Raw genomic sequence first — 15,077 nt, 5'->3', positions numbered from 1 at the left:
TTGATTATTGATGTTTGAGTTGACTGGTATCACGAGATTACGCCGTTATGCCGTCGAGATGCACCGAGATTGAATATTGATCCGTATGTATATTTCCTTAAGTTAGAGTTTGATATGGTAAATTTTATTCATGTCATTTCAGATTTGTACTGACAGATTGGATATCGAGCTTGCAAGACTTCGACTTGTTCAAACCGAGACTACGACAAGAAAGGTATAATTCAATGTTGATTCGGGAAGACACAACTCGAATTAGATCCAATTTGAGTTTCCCAATATCACATACTAGATTGTTTATAATTTGATATGGTTATGTCTTGTCTCTGGAGTTATAACAATGCACATGAGATAGGTGAGTCGTTGGCATATATGCCAAGATACCGGATGTTCGGTGGTGTCGATGTGCGTAGGAGAAGATCGACTCCTATTGTAGATATTCGATACAGAGAGGGCCGAAGTCCGGGAATAAGACGTACCGCCACTCCGATTGGGAGAGTAGGTGGGAGATTATTTCGTCTTATTCACATCGGGATCCCTAGACTTAGATATGAGTTGAGTCAAAGAATAAGAGTCGAAGAGTTTTATCTGTATTCACTAATGTGTCATAAATACTGATTCACGTGTTATGATTTTGTATTTAGTTGCATGATATGCATGTATACATGTTTTATACTGAGATTTGTTCTCACCGGAGTATCCGGCTGTTGTTGTGTCTGTATGTGTGCATGACAACAGGTGGGACAGGATCAGGGTCAAGGACAGCGTGACTGAGACTGGATAGCGTGGTGATTTCGGGCGTAGAAGAGGAACTAGTGGTTTTACATTTGATATGTAGCTTTTTTAAAAAAAAAACGCTAGTTTGTATGACTGTAATGAAATATGGCATATACTTACTTTCGAAGAAATAAAATAGAGATATCATTTGTGTATGATTTATATACAATAGTTACAATGTTTAAAAGAAAAATTTTCTAACCCATTTTCTAGCAAAGATTCAATTAATCCCAAAGATAGTTGAGTTAGAGCCCGGATCCTCACAGAGAACATGAATACCGGAGAAGGAGGATGTGATCTCTGGTTCAGCGATCTTAATCCCTTCAAGTTTTGTTGCTTTAATTGCGGGGATCAGAGGAGAAAGCAACTGTGCAGAAAGATGCTTGATCTTCTTGATTTTTTCAAATTTAGGCTTTTCTGACCATTTCTTCTTAAAGACTTTCGTGACTGGTACATCATCCTTCGATTCTTCTTTCTGTTAGTGCCGTTGGGAGGCACATCCATCTTATTTTGCTTAACAAATTCAATTCCATTCTCTATTTTGACAAAGACTATCTCTTCATCGGTTGGAAGATTTTTCTATATAAAATTTTCGACCGTTGTCCAGTTGTCTTTCCAAGTTCAACGATATCCACTGGTTGGACTTTTTTCCAAATTAGTAGATGGAAAATTTGAACTGTAAATCCTTGAGACTGATTCTCTTTATTTATCATGGCAACAAGTGTTTTGAACAAGACATCAGACCAGTTGATTTTAAGATTTGATGCAATGGTGGCCATGAAAAAGAACTTTTCCAGAGTGAATTTTCCATATGCACTAGCCTTGGCGAGAATCCCCTTTGTCATTACATCAGCCAACAATCTGAATTCAATTTCCAGATCCCGTTTCTGGAAAGTTGGAGAAGAGATCGGAGAGTTAGAGAAAGAGAAGTTAATTCTCCAAAGCTCAATGTTGCCCTCTGGAAGAGTAGTAAAGTCGGTAATCTAGCAACTGGTAGTAAATCTGCAAGATAATCTTTTCAAGATAAGTTTGAATGATAAAATCCGCAATACAATCTTTTCAAACAAAAATCTTAGAGTCATCAAGTCCAAGGATAGTAAATGATTGTAATAGAGTAAAAATGATATTGCAAAGTTCATGTGAGTATATCCGGTTCAGGGAAGAACAAATCAGTCAATGTGGAGGATTGTCAATGGAGGGATTTTTAAAATTTGAAAAATTTCAGACGGCGGTATAATGAGTTATTTCAAATTTTAAGAAGATAATTGTCACGTCATGTAGGGCAATCAGAGAGTTGTGTGATTTTTTACGCAATGACGTGGAGAAACGTGCTCGGTACATAAAAACGATCCGGTTGCTTTAATGTGATTAGTGGGTAAGCGGTTGAGTCACATAATAAAAATAGGTAGTCCATTTTTCAACAGCAACGGTTGAAAACACGTTTCTTTTAACCGATTAATTTATTGACTTAACGGATATTTTCCCCTCAATACATGCATAAATATGGTTAAATGAGCTTATCCTTGGAAAATGAACCGTCGAAGATTAACAGAGATCTCTACATATTCTCTTGTCAATGAGTCATAATGATGATCACGACCCTTTCATATGGTTTGAGTCTATAAGTACGAGCAAACCAGTTAGTCAAGACATCACTGAAAACTTTTAAGAGCAGATAATATAATATTAAGGCAAGATCAATGGACAAGGCAATCAGTTCAAGAGAACCAGACATGGAGGAGGAGTTCCTGGAGTCAATAGTGGCAGCTCAGATGAAGCTAGAGGACAACATTCTAGAGAAAACGTTGTCCAGCTAGAGAAAATTCCAGGAGTTCCAGTCCTTTCTTCAAGGAGTGCCTGTTTCCGCAAGGAAACTTGTGGCACGGGAAAGGAAGTATTGGCGGCACCTCGGTGTCGCCCATGCTGCTGACATATTTTATAATGAAGGTGTCTATCTCCTGATACTCCTCAAGGAGCAGAAGGTTCTGAGAATGATTGCCTTCATAGAAGATTTTCTGAAGACATTCACCGGCGGGATAAGTTTATGAATGTGCTGCTGGAGGGAGGTTGTCGATAGGGAAATAGCCACTGTAAAATCCCAATATTATCAATAAAATTTTATTATGTTTATCGCATGTTTCTTTTTATGCTTTCTGATTATTATTTCCTGCGCTTAATCTTGGAAATGAATCAACATATAAAAATGTTAAAGAGATTAAGATAAATCAATTAATCCAAGAATATTTCGGAAGTAAGAAAACTTAGCATCTGACAGCAGTTTGGTGAATATGTCTGCTGCCTGCTGATCTGTTGGGACATATTCAAAACGAATCTCTTTCTTGATTACATGTTCTCGGATAAAATGATGTCTAACGCCAATGTGCTTTGTTCAAGAGTGCAAGACATGATTGTATGTGATTGTCATTGCACTTGTGTTGTCACAGACGATATGAGATTCAGCAATTTGAATTTCATTGTCTTTAAGCTGCTGTTGCATGCACAACATTTGAGCACAATAACTTCCAACTGCAAGATACTCTGCTTCAGCGATTGATGTGGCAATTAAAGTTTGTTTCTAGCTGAACTAAAATATTAGTCTATCGCCCAAAAACTGAAATGAACTGATGGTGCTCTTCCGTTCAATTTTGCATCATGCGTAATCCGCGTCTGAATATCCTACAAGATTAAAACTTGAATCTTTGGGATACCAAAGACCCACAATAGTAGTACCTTTAAGATATTTAAAAATACGTTTAACAACAATATAATGTGATTTCATAGGATTGGTTTGAAAACATGCACATAAACAAACCGTAAACATGATGTCTGGCTGGCTACCGATTAGATTCAACAGCGAACCAATTAATCCGCAGTACATGGTTCTGTCTACTGAGGTTGCCCCTTCATATTTGTCCAATTTCATTATTGAGCTCATTGGAGTATCAGCTTTAGAGCAATTCTCCATACCAAACTTCTTTAGCACGCATCTAGTGTATTTAGCTTGGTTATTGAAGATGTCATTTTCTGACTGCTTCACTTGCAGTCCTAGAAATAAGTTTAATTCTCCCATCATGCCCATTTCAAAATGATCCTGAATTAACTTGGAGAATATCTCACACAATTTAGGATTATTGATCCAAATATAATATCATAAACATATATTTTCACAAATAATGAATGATCATCTTTTGAAAATCTAAACAATGTTTTATGAACCGTTCTAATCGAGAAGTCTTGATCAAGGAAAAATTTTGTTAAAGTATCATACCATGCCCTTGATGCTTGTTTTTGTGGGGACCCGGGCTCTAATTCTTTTTCTTGGGATTAAATGGATCAATAAGATAAAAGTGGGTCAAATTTTCGCTGTTTACATTACTCAAATGTAACTAAACAACATCAGTTCTTTATTTATTTTACAACATGCAAACGTAATATACAAACATAGGATACAACATTTCTTGTTTTAATCCATCCTCTGTAACTTGTAGTGAAATACAGTACAAGATAAAAGTAACTCTACTAGTCCATCTGCTAGGCCCGTGATCACCACGCTATGTCCATCGCTCATCTCTGTCGTGACCCAGATCCTGCCCCACCTGTTGTTATGCACACATACAGACATAACAACAGCCGGAAAACCGGTGAGAACAAATCCCAGTATAAACATGTAACATGCATATAAACAATCCAAAACAGGAAACATGCTAATATGAATGTCATTCATATATAATCATGCAATGCGAGCCTAATCATGTCTAGATGCGACTCGACTACAACTCTAGGGATCCCGTTGTGAATAAGACGTCACTGGCTGTCACCTACCCTACCAATCGAGGTGCTGTACGTCTTATTCCTAGACTTCGGCCTGATCTGTATCCGCGTCTACAATAGGGGCGGTGATCTTCCCCTAAGCTGAGATATCGCCGAACATCTAGTAGTCTGCCTGATCTCCAGACTGCCCTATCTTAATGCATGAATACAAAATCTGTAAACAAGCATAATGCAATGCTACATGATCTGTAAACAAAGCATAGCAAGATCTGCATACAAGTTCTATAAACCAATCTATAACAATCATAATCATATCAAGGTATGAACAATAAAACAAGTATGTGATTTTGGTTGGGAAACTCAAATGTGATCTCATTTGAGTCGTGATTCCCCAAACAAAACATGTACTATACCTTTCGTCGTAGAATCGCTGTCACGGTCGTCAATACGAATCTGAAATGGAAATGTGGATACGCACTCTATCAATTTCTAATCTAAATCAACACATAACCAAGTTACTACGTGATCTCAATACATTTGACGGCATAACGACGTAATTCTCGATACCGGTCAATCAATTTCTCAACATATATCAACATAGACTAATATCCAATCTCAACGATCAATAATCGATCTCACAAGTACATCATATCCTCAAAAATCTGCACAATCTATATGCAACATATACTGGAATTCGAAACTATCACATACGATATCTGTTTTACAATCCGCTTGCGTTTCTACGGTGTCAATAACTACAAGAACACATTCTTAAGCTTAAATCATAATTCTCCCAACACATATATTTCTAAACATGCTGGAATCGAAGAAAACTTACGTCACCGTGTAGCTAATGATGAGAGGAGTTCAAAACCGCAATCGGATTAAGGTTTGGATGGCTAAATCTTGTAAAACCCCAAATTAAAAGTTGCAAGACCATGAAGTTTCTCTCCTCTGAACGTCTGAAATTATGCTGGAATGAAGAGAAAACGTGCATGTTATATATATATCTTGCATGTCTCGAAACACATGGCAAATCCTTGGCTGTACACGGCTCTCGCTCGGGCGGTCAAAAGTTGCCGCCCGGGCGAGTAATTCGCGGCCCTCGCCCATCCAGCAGCCTCGCTCGGGCGGTCAAAAACATCCGCCCGGGCGAGTGAATCTCGGCCCTCTTCTCCTAGGCACTCTCGCTCGGGCGGTCAAAAACGTCCGCCCGGGCGAGTCACTTTCGCCCAACTCTATTATTCTATTATTATCTCAATTTAATCTTAAAATAACCTGGTTATAATCATGTCCACTCAAAATCAATAATCTCAAACTAACATGTTATAAAATCTTGGGCATTACATTTCTCCCCCTCTAAGATATAAGTTCGTCCTCGAACTCGCAGGTAAATTATCAAATATCCATGACAAGTAATATAATCAATACTGAAGAGTTACTTACATCATATAAATAGCTCAGGGTGTTTCTGTCGCATAATTGCTTCCGTCTCCCACGTCGCTTCTTCGATGCCATGACGACTCCACTGAACTTTCACAAGTGGAATAATCTTCGTTCTGAGCCTCTTTTCTTTCCGATCAAGGATCTGTATCGGTTGTTCCACATAGCTCAATGTCTGATCAAGTTCAGCTTCGTCAGGTTGAATTACATGAGAAACATCTGGCATATACTTACGCAACATCGATACATGAAAGACATCATGTATCCCGGATAGAGAAGGAGGAAGTGCAAGTCGATAAGCTCGATCGCCAATCTTCTCAAGAATCTCGTAAGGACCAATGTATCGAGAAGATAGTTTCCCGCGTTTGCCAAATCGAACAACGCCTCTGAATGGAGAAATCTTTAAGAATACTCTATCTCCTGCCTCGAATACTAACGGTCTACGTCTGATATTGGCATACTTTGCTTGTCGATCTTGTGCTGTCTTCATCCTCTTCTGAATAACTTTTACCTTCTCAGTCATGTCACGAATCATATCTGGCCCAAGTTCTGGTACATCTGAGATATCATCCCAATATAGCGGAGATCTGCACTTCTTGCCATACAAAGCTTCAAACGGTGCCATTTCAATGCTCGTCTGATAGCTGTTATTGTAAGAAAATTCGCAAAGAGGTAGAGAATCTTGCCAACCAATGCCGAAATCTAGCACGACGGCTCTCAACATATCCTCTAAAGTCTGGATAGTCCGCTCTGACTGTCCATCTGTCTGAGGATGGTAAGCAGTACTCAGGTGTAATGTCGTACCTAAGGCCTGCTGTAAACTGTGCCAGAAGTGCGAAGTGAATCGTGGATCACGATCTGATACGATGGACTTTGGCACTCCATGCAACCTGACTACCTCTCGAATATATATCTCCGCCATCTGGTCTTGTCTATACGTCATTTTGTATGGAATGAAACAAGCAGATTTCGTCAATCTGTCAATAATAACCCAAATCGCATCGCAGCCTCTGGATGTTCGAGGTAACTTCGTCACAAAATCCATGGAAATGTGGTCCCATTTCCATTCTGGAATAGATAAGCTCTGAAGTAAACCTCCCGGCTTCTTCCTCTCGGCTTTCACCTGTTGGCAGTTCAAGCATTTAGACACATACTCTGCGATGTCTGACTTCATCTGTTTCCACCAGAACTGTGTCTTTAAATCATTGTACATCTTCCTGCCACCAGGATGAATGCTGAACCGACTGCAGTGTGCTTTGGACATAATCTGATGTTTCAAATCTGGAACATCTGGCACTACAAGACGGTTATTGACGTACAACACATGATCACGTACCTGATATTCTGATACATGCCCTGATCTGACCATTTGGATCGATTTTTGTACATTTTGATCGGTTCGTTGAGCTTCTTTAATCCTCCTGATCAAGTCCGGCTCAACTTGAATAGCAGTAAGTCGTAGTGGCTTCTTATCTGTATCAAATGCTAATCCAGAACAACAGCAACTTTCAACTAACTTTGTAACACCTATCGTCGATAAGGACAAGGCACATACCTTCCGACTCAAGGCATCTGCTGCTGCGTTGGACTTTCCTGGATAATATTTGATTTCACAATCAAAGTCTTTTAGCAGATCAAGCCATCTACGCTGCCTCATATTCAATTCTGATTGAGAGAATAGGTACTTTAGGCTCTTGTGATCGGAAAAGATCTCAAATTTCTCGCCGTAGAGATAATGACGCCAAATCTTTAGTGCAAATACGATAGCCGCCAATTCCAGATCATGTATGGGGTATCGAACTTCATGTGGCTTCAATTGTCTCGAGGCGTATGCGATCACATGGCCTCGCTGCATAAGAACACATCCCAAACCTCTATGAGAAGCATCACAATATACAACGAAATCACCCGTACCTGAAGGTATCGTCAGTACTGGAGCACTAGTCAGCCTTTTCTTCAATTCCATGAAGCTAGACTCGCACTCCTCTGACCAAACAAATGGTGCATTCTTTTGCGTCAATTGCGTTATTGGCTTTGCAATACTGGAGAAATCTTTGATAAATCTTCTGTAGTATCCGGCTAAGCCCATGAAACTGCGTATTTCTGGCACAGAAGTCGGTCTCGACCAACTGATCACAGCTTCCACTTTACTTGGGTCAACATAAATAACATCTCCAGAAATGATATGCCCCAAGAATACAACTCGATTCAACCAAAACTCACACTTTGACAATTTCGCATACAGTCGCTCGTTTCTCAACGTCTGCAAAACAATTCTGAGATGCTCTGCATGCTCATTTCTATTTTTCGAATACACCAAAATGTCATCAATGAAGACAATCACAAATTCATCTAAATACCTCTGAAACACTTGGTTCATCAAGCCCATAAATACCGCAGGAGCATTGGTTAAACCAAAAGGCATGACAATAAATTCATAATGTCCATACCTGGTTCGAAATGCTGTCTTCGGTATATCTACATTTCGAACTCTGAGCTGATGATATCCAGAACGCAAATCAATCTTCGAATACACGGAGGATCCCTGCAACTGATCAAATAAATCATCAATCCTAGGCAAAGGATATTTATTCTTGATCGTTGCCTTGTTCAGCTGCCGGTAGTCTATACACAATCGCATCGAACCGTCTTTCTTCCGCACAAACAGCACCGGAGCGCCCCAAGGAGATACACTAGGTCTGATATATCCCTTGGCCAGAAGATCTTCTAATTGTGCTTTTAATTCTTTTAGTTCAATGGGTGCCATCCTATACGGAGCTCTCGAAATAGGGACGGTACCTGGTGTAAGATCAATACTAAAGTCTACCTCACGAACCGGAGGTAATCCTGGGATCTCGTCTGGAAAAATATCAGCAAATTCCCGCACTACTGGTATATCTGCCAATGTCGGGCTCGACTTCTGCATGTCTAAAGCATAAATAAAGAAACCATCTGCTCCTTTTTGCAATAATCTGTTCATAGTAAGAGCCGAAATCAAGGGAATCCGAGATCTGGAACCCTTCCCGTAGAATTTCCACTCGTCTGTCATCTCGGGTCTGAATCTGACAATCTTGTGGAAACAATCCACGGTAGCTCTATACTTCGTTAGCATGTCAATACCGACTATACAATCAAAATCAGCTAGACCCAACACTATACAATCTAGGTCAATTTCATGCCCCTCAAACTGTAGAATGCAATGTTTAACCGTAGTTATAGATATCAATCCACTTCCCAACGGAGAATTAATAGACACAACATCTAGCAAAGACTCAACAGGCAAAGAATGCAACAATGCAAATCGCTCTGAAATGAATGTATGCGATGCACCTGTATCTATCAAGATATAAGCAGGATAACCATAAAGAGAGCAGTTACCTGCTATAACATCATCTGGTGCATCTTGTGCTTGCTCTTCTGAAGAACCTAAAGGGGGGGTGAATAGGTTCTTTTAGGCCCTTTAGCGTTTTTAAAACGAGTTTGCAAAAATTGCAAGCGGAAGACTTGAGGGACAATCACAAATAAAAAATGAATGCGTAAAGTAAGTGCGTAAAATAAATGCGTAGTAAAGTAAATGCGTAAAGTAAAGAGGGATAGAGATGTTTATGGAAGTTCGACGAAGAATCGTCTACGTCTCCCCTTCTCGATGAGGATCGAGGTATCACTATATCGACTTGGCTTTAGGAGCTCCAAGCTAGCTTTTACAACCACGCCTCGATGCGTCTACTTGGCCTTGAGGGCTCCAAGGATAGCCACGAACTTTACAACCCACTCGAGAGTATTACTTTCACTCTTTTTCTACAACTCTTTTGATATTACAACTCTTTTAATCAACGCACACAAAAGATAGTAGAAAGCTTTGTAAGAGACAAGAGAGAGTGGAGTGGGATGATTGAGAATGCATCCTCAAAGGCCTATTTATACTAGTCTTGGACGCCAAGGTTCGGATCTTCTGTTTATGCTTCGGAACGTCCGATGTGATTGAAATCAATTTGCGTAATTCTGGGATGACTTCGGATCGTCCGTTCTTGACTTCGTAGGGTCCGAACATATGCTTCGGAGGGACCGATCAAACTACGTTTCTTCCGAACAGTTCTTTCAGACAGTGTATGAACAGCTTCGGAAGGTCCGAACTCAAGTTCGTACCGTCCGAACATTCCCGCGTTTCCGGAGATTTGAAATCTTCAACACTTCGTAGCGTCCGATCATGTCCTTCGTAGCGTCCGAAATCTACTCAATCAACAGTCAGATCAATTTGTCTCCGCATTGAAGTGATTTGATTGCTTGTGTTCGGAACGTCCGATCACGTCTTCGGAACGTCCGAACTGGCTCCTCGCAGCTTCCGAACAGCTTCTACTTTGCTTCTGATCGGCACCTTTTCGGAACGTCCGAACCAACTTCGGATCTTCCGAACTTAACTTTGTTCTTAATTTCCTGCATGCCTCAATATAAAACATTAGTACATTTTTAAGCCAAGTTTTGGTATCATCAAAACAAAAACTTTGGGATATGTTACAGCATTAAAAACATTAATCTCATCCTCGAGATTTGTATGCGTTTAAGGCGTAACAATCTCCCCCTTTTTGATGATCACAAAACTTGGTTAAAAATTGAGAAACAATAATCAACATAATCTAAATGTTATTAAATAACTCCCCCTTAATCAAATAACAAGTCTAAGAGGTTGAATTAAGGCGAATTTATTTAATAACCATTTAATAGCAATTTTAACCAAATAAATTCTCCCCCTTTTTGCGATAATCAAAAAGACATAAGCATAAAGAGAGACAAATAAACAGGTAAAATATCCACTAATAAATAAGTCTTTTATACAATGATACATCAAGATAAAATAAACAAAAATAACAAAAACAAGCTAAGAATCCGCATCCCGCGACTCTCTATGGCTCCTCATCTCAGCCTCGATGGAATCAAGACGCGAGGAAGTCTCAGTATGATGGCGCTCTAAGGTAGACTCTAAAAGAGAAAAACGAGTGTCGAAACGAGTCTCCAATCGCTCGAGATACTCGAAAATCCGATCGTAGGGTCCAGAGGGAGCAGGCGGAGTGAAGCCATGAGGAAGGTCATCCATGGTCATCAAAGGAGTGCTAATAGGGTCGGGAACACGCTGATGGGATGTAGAGGGAATATCAAACGAAGGGGTAGGAGTGGTACCCGTAGTAGGGGGACCAGCGGGAAATCCTCTCGTCTGAACGTGAGGAGGAAGGAGACCGAAGGGAACATGAAAGTGTTCGGTCGGACGATAGGACGCAAAGATGCGATCCTTGTCGATGACCCAAGAGGATAAGACGGGATTCCAAGAGAGTCCCATCTTAACAACAGTATCATGGTCGATAGTCTCGCGGGGAGAAATAGACACGGATTCTTCATCTGTAAAGTCAATGCCCAGATGGGCTAGAATCCGGTTAATGAACCGGCCAAACGGAAAAGAGACGCGAGTAGAAGAAGCCGCGTACTCCATGGCGTACATAAGAAAACGGGGAAGGTTAAAAGGACGCTGGGAGACTAAATAATAGAGAATGTACAGATCGAGATACTTGCAAGTGGAGAGGTCTCCACTGCGAGGAACAATGGAAGAAGTGATGAGCTTCAGAACAAGCTGAAGCTGAGGAGGAAGGTCCTTCGCATGAGGACGGTCATCGGCAGGAGTAGGCGGACGACCGAAGATGGTGGTCAAGGCAGTGACTCGATCAAAAGTAGGGTCATTCTCAGTCCAAGACTGAGAAAAGAACTCACTCGGTCCGTCTCGAGGAAGATCGAACCAAGTGGAGAGGTCGGCGGTAGAAAAAGAAATGAACCGACCCTGAACAATGGTAACAACACGAGTGTCATCACCACCAAGAACTAGGGAAAAGTTCGCATAGAACTGATGTATGAGAGAGGGGTAGATGAGATCGGGTACGGAAGGTAGAAAGAAGTTTCCCCAACGTTGAGACTCAATAAGAGTAATCAACGTAAAGGAATTCGCACGGAGGTATTCGGTGTGAAGGGTACGACCAGGCAGAATGTTACGGGTTTCGAATTCAGGTGGGATAGGACGAGGGTTGGGTGGTTGGGTAAGATCATGGTGAAAGGCACCGTGACGAGGGCGAACATTTCGGCCAGCTGCGTTACGGCGCGGAGGCATAGTGAGTAGTGAGTGTTTTGTGTGGGGAAAGAAAGAAGGAGTGAATGAGCAAATAAATCAGAGGATCCGAACGCCTATTTATAGGCCATGTTCGGACGGTCCGAACATGAGTTCGGAAGGTCCGGAATTTGAACGGAACGGTTATCTGGCAGGAAGTTCGGACGATCCGATTCACAATCGGACATTCCGATCCAAGACCGGAGGCTACGATGAGTAAACGGAGGATCCGAAGTCCTACAGGCAGGCATTGGGAAGGCGCGAACATTTAATGACATCGGAAGGAGGTTCGGACGATCCGATGTGTGTTCGGATGGTCCGAAGAGTGAATCGGAGGTTCTGGAACCTATGGTCAGGTTCGGACGATCTGAACACGTTCGGTGGATCCGAAGTGAAACGAAGCATCCGAAAAGGAACGGTGATTCCGAAGTAGCCAAGATGAGGAACACCTAAAATTTAAAATATTTAGCACATAAATGAATGTTGAGCCATAATTATGGATAAATACAATTAATTTGTATTATCCGACATTATAATGCTCACATTAATAATACTCCCCCTCAATTTAACAAATATGTACGAGAGTATTCGACTAGTGTTTACAACTCAATCATGCCAAGTTCACCACGCAAACGAGTAAAAGTAGATTCATCTAGTGGTTTTGTAAAAATATCAGCAATTTGATTCTTGGTGTCAACATAGTGAAGTTCAACATCATTTTGCTCAATGTGATCACGAATAAAATGATGTCGAATGTCAATATGTTTTGTACGAGAATGTTGAACTGGATTCTTTGTTAGACATATGGTGCTTGTATTATCACAAAAGATTGGAATTTTTGAAAAAGTAACACCATAGTCGAGTAATTGATACTTCATCCAAAGAATTTGTGCACAACAACTACCGGCAGCCATATACTCGGCCTCGGTCGTTGAAAGTGCAACACAGTTTTGCTTTTTAGAAAACCAAGACACCAAGCAATTTCCCAAAAAGAAGCAAGTACCACTAGTGCTCTTTCTATCCACCTTATATCCTCCAAAGTCGGCATCACAGTAAGCTTTTAAATCGAAAAATGAGTTCTTAGAATACCATAATCCGAGATTTGGAGTATTTGAAAGATATTTGAAAATGCGTTTTAAGGCGAATAAGTGTGATTCCTTTGGACATGATTGAAATCGTGCACACAAGCAAACACTAAACATAATGTCAGGTCTACTAGCAGTCGCATAGAGTAGGGAGCCAATCATGCTACGAAATAACTTTTGGTCAACAGGTTTACCTCCCTCATCTTTGTCGAGTCTGACTGTCGTGCTCATAGGTGTGGATGAGGCTTTGGAAGACTCCATCCCAAACTTTTTGAGCATCTCCTTGATGTACTTCCCTTGGTTGACAAAGAAACCATCCTTGCATTGCTTGATTTGGAGACCAAGGAAGTAGTTGAGCTCGCCCATCATGCTCATCTCAAAGTGATCCTGCATAAGCTTAGAAAAATCTCTACACAAGTGTTCATTAGTAGCACCAAAAATAATATCATCTACATATATTTGTACTATCAGCAAATCATTGTCTTTAGTCAAGGTAAACAAGGTAATATCAACTTTACCTCTACAAAAACCATTAGACAGCAAAAAGGTAGATAATTTCTCATACCAAGCTCTAGGAGCTTGTTTCAAACCATACAAAGCCTTATCAAGTTTATACACATAATCAGATAAGTGCACATCTTCAAAACCAATAGGTTGCTCAACATACACTTCTTCTTTCAAATCACCATTAAGAAAAGCACTTTTAACATCCATTTGAAACAATTTAAAGTCTCTAGAGCAAGCAAAAGCAAGTAGCATGCGAATGGATTCTAGTCTAGCGACAGGGGCATAAGTCTCATCATAATCAATTCCCTCTTCTTGACTATATCCTTTAGCTACTAGCCTAGCTTTATTTCTAGTGATTGTACCATGCTCATCTAACTTGTTCCTAAATACCCATTTAGTTCCTATGACAGGTCTATCAGTGGGTCTAGGTACAAGATTCCAAACTTTATTCCTTCTAAATTCATTTAGTTCATCTTGCATAGCAATAATCCAAGAATCATCAAGTAAAGCTTCTTCTATGTTCTTAGGCTCTATGTGAGAAAGAAAAGCAAGATAATTGCACATATTAGAAGAGCGAGTAGATACTCCCTTCGATGGGCTACCAATGATGAGGTCCATGGGATGATCCTTGTGCGTAGTCCACTCCTTCGGAAGAGGTGCGTCCTCTTGATCTTTAGGAACATCATCTAGGCTTGTGGACTCCAACTTTTCGCCAAGGATATCTATATCATCATCATCAGAAACAACAGGTCTAGGCAAGCAAGGGTTAGTTTCATCAAATATGACATGAATAGATTCTTCAACTAGTAAAGTGCGTTTATTAAAGACTCTATATGCTTTGCTAGAAGTAGAGTAACCAAGAAAGATACCTTTGTCCGATTTAGCATCGAACTTACCCAGGTTGTCCTTACCATTGTTGTGGATGAAGCATTTTGATCCAAAAGCGCGGAAGTAAGAAATGTTAGGCTTTCTCCCTCTCCATAGTTCGTATGGAGTTTTCTTGAGAATTGGCCTTATTGATACGCGATTGATGATGTAACAAGCAGAACTCATTGCTTCAGCCCAAAAATATTTTGGTAGAGAATGCTCACATAGCATGGTCCTTGCAATCTCTACTAGGGTCCTATTCTTCCTCTCAACGACACCGTTTTGTTGAGGAGTTCTAGGACAAGAAAAGTTGTGACCAATGCCTTTGTTTTGACAAAAAATTGAAAAATTTTCATTTTGAAATTCCGTTCCGTGGTCACTACGGATTTGTTTGATCAAAAGATTTTTCTCATTTTCAACCTTTTTGACAAAAAATTTGAAATGATCAAAGGCATCACTTTTATGGGCTAAAAACAATGTCCAAG

The sequence above is a fragment of the Primulina eburnea genome, chromosome 1 (genome assembly GCF_022965805.1).
Source record: "Primulina eburnea isolate SZY01 chromosome 1, ASM2296580v1, whole genome shotgun sequence".
Classification (NCBI taxonomy): Eukaryota; Viridiplantae; Streptophyta; class Magnoliopsida; order Lamiales; family Gesneriaceae; genus Primulina; species Primulina eburnea.
Note: the sequence above shows the minus strand (reverse complement) of the source record.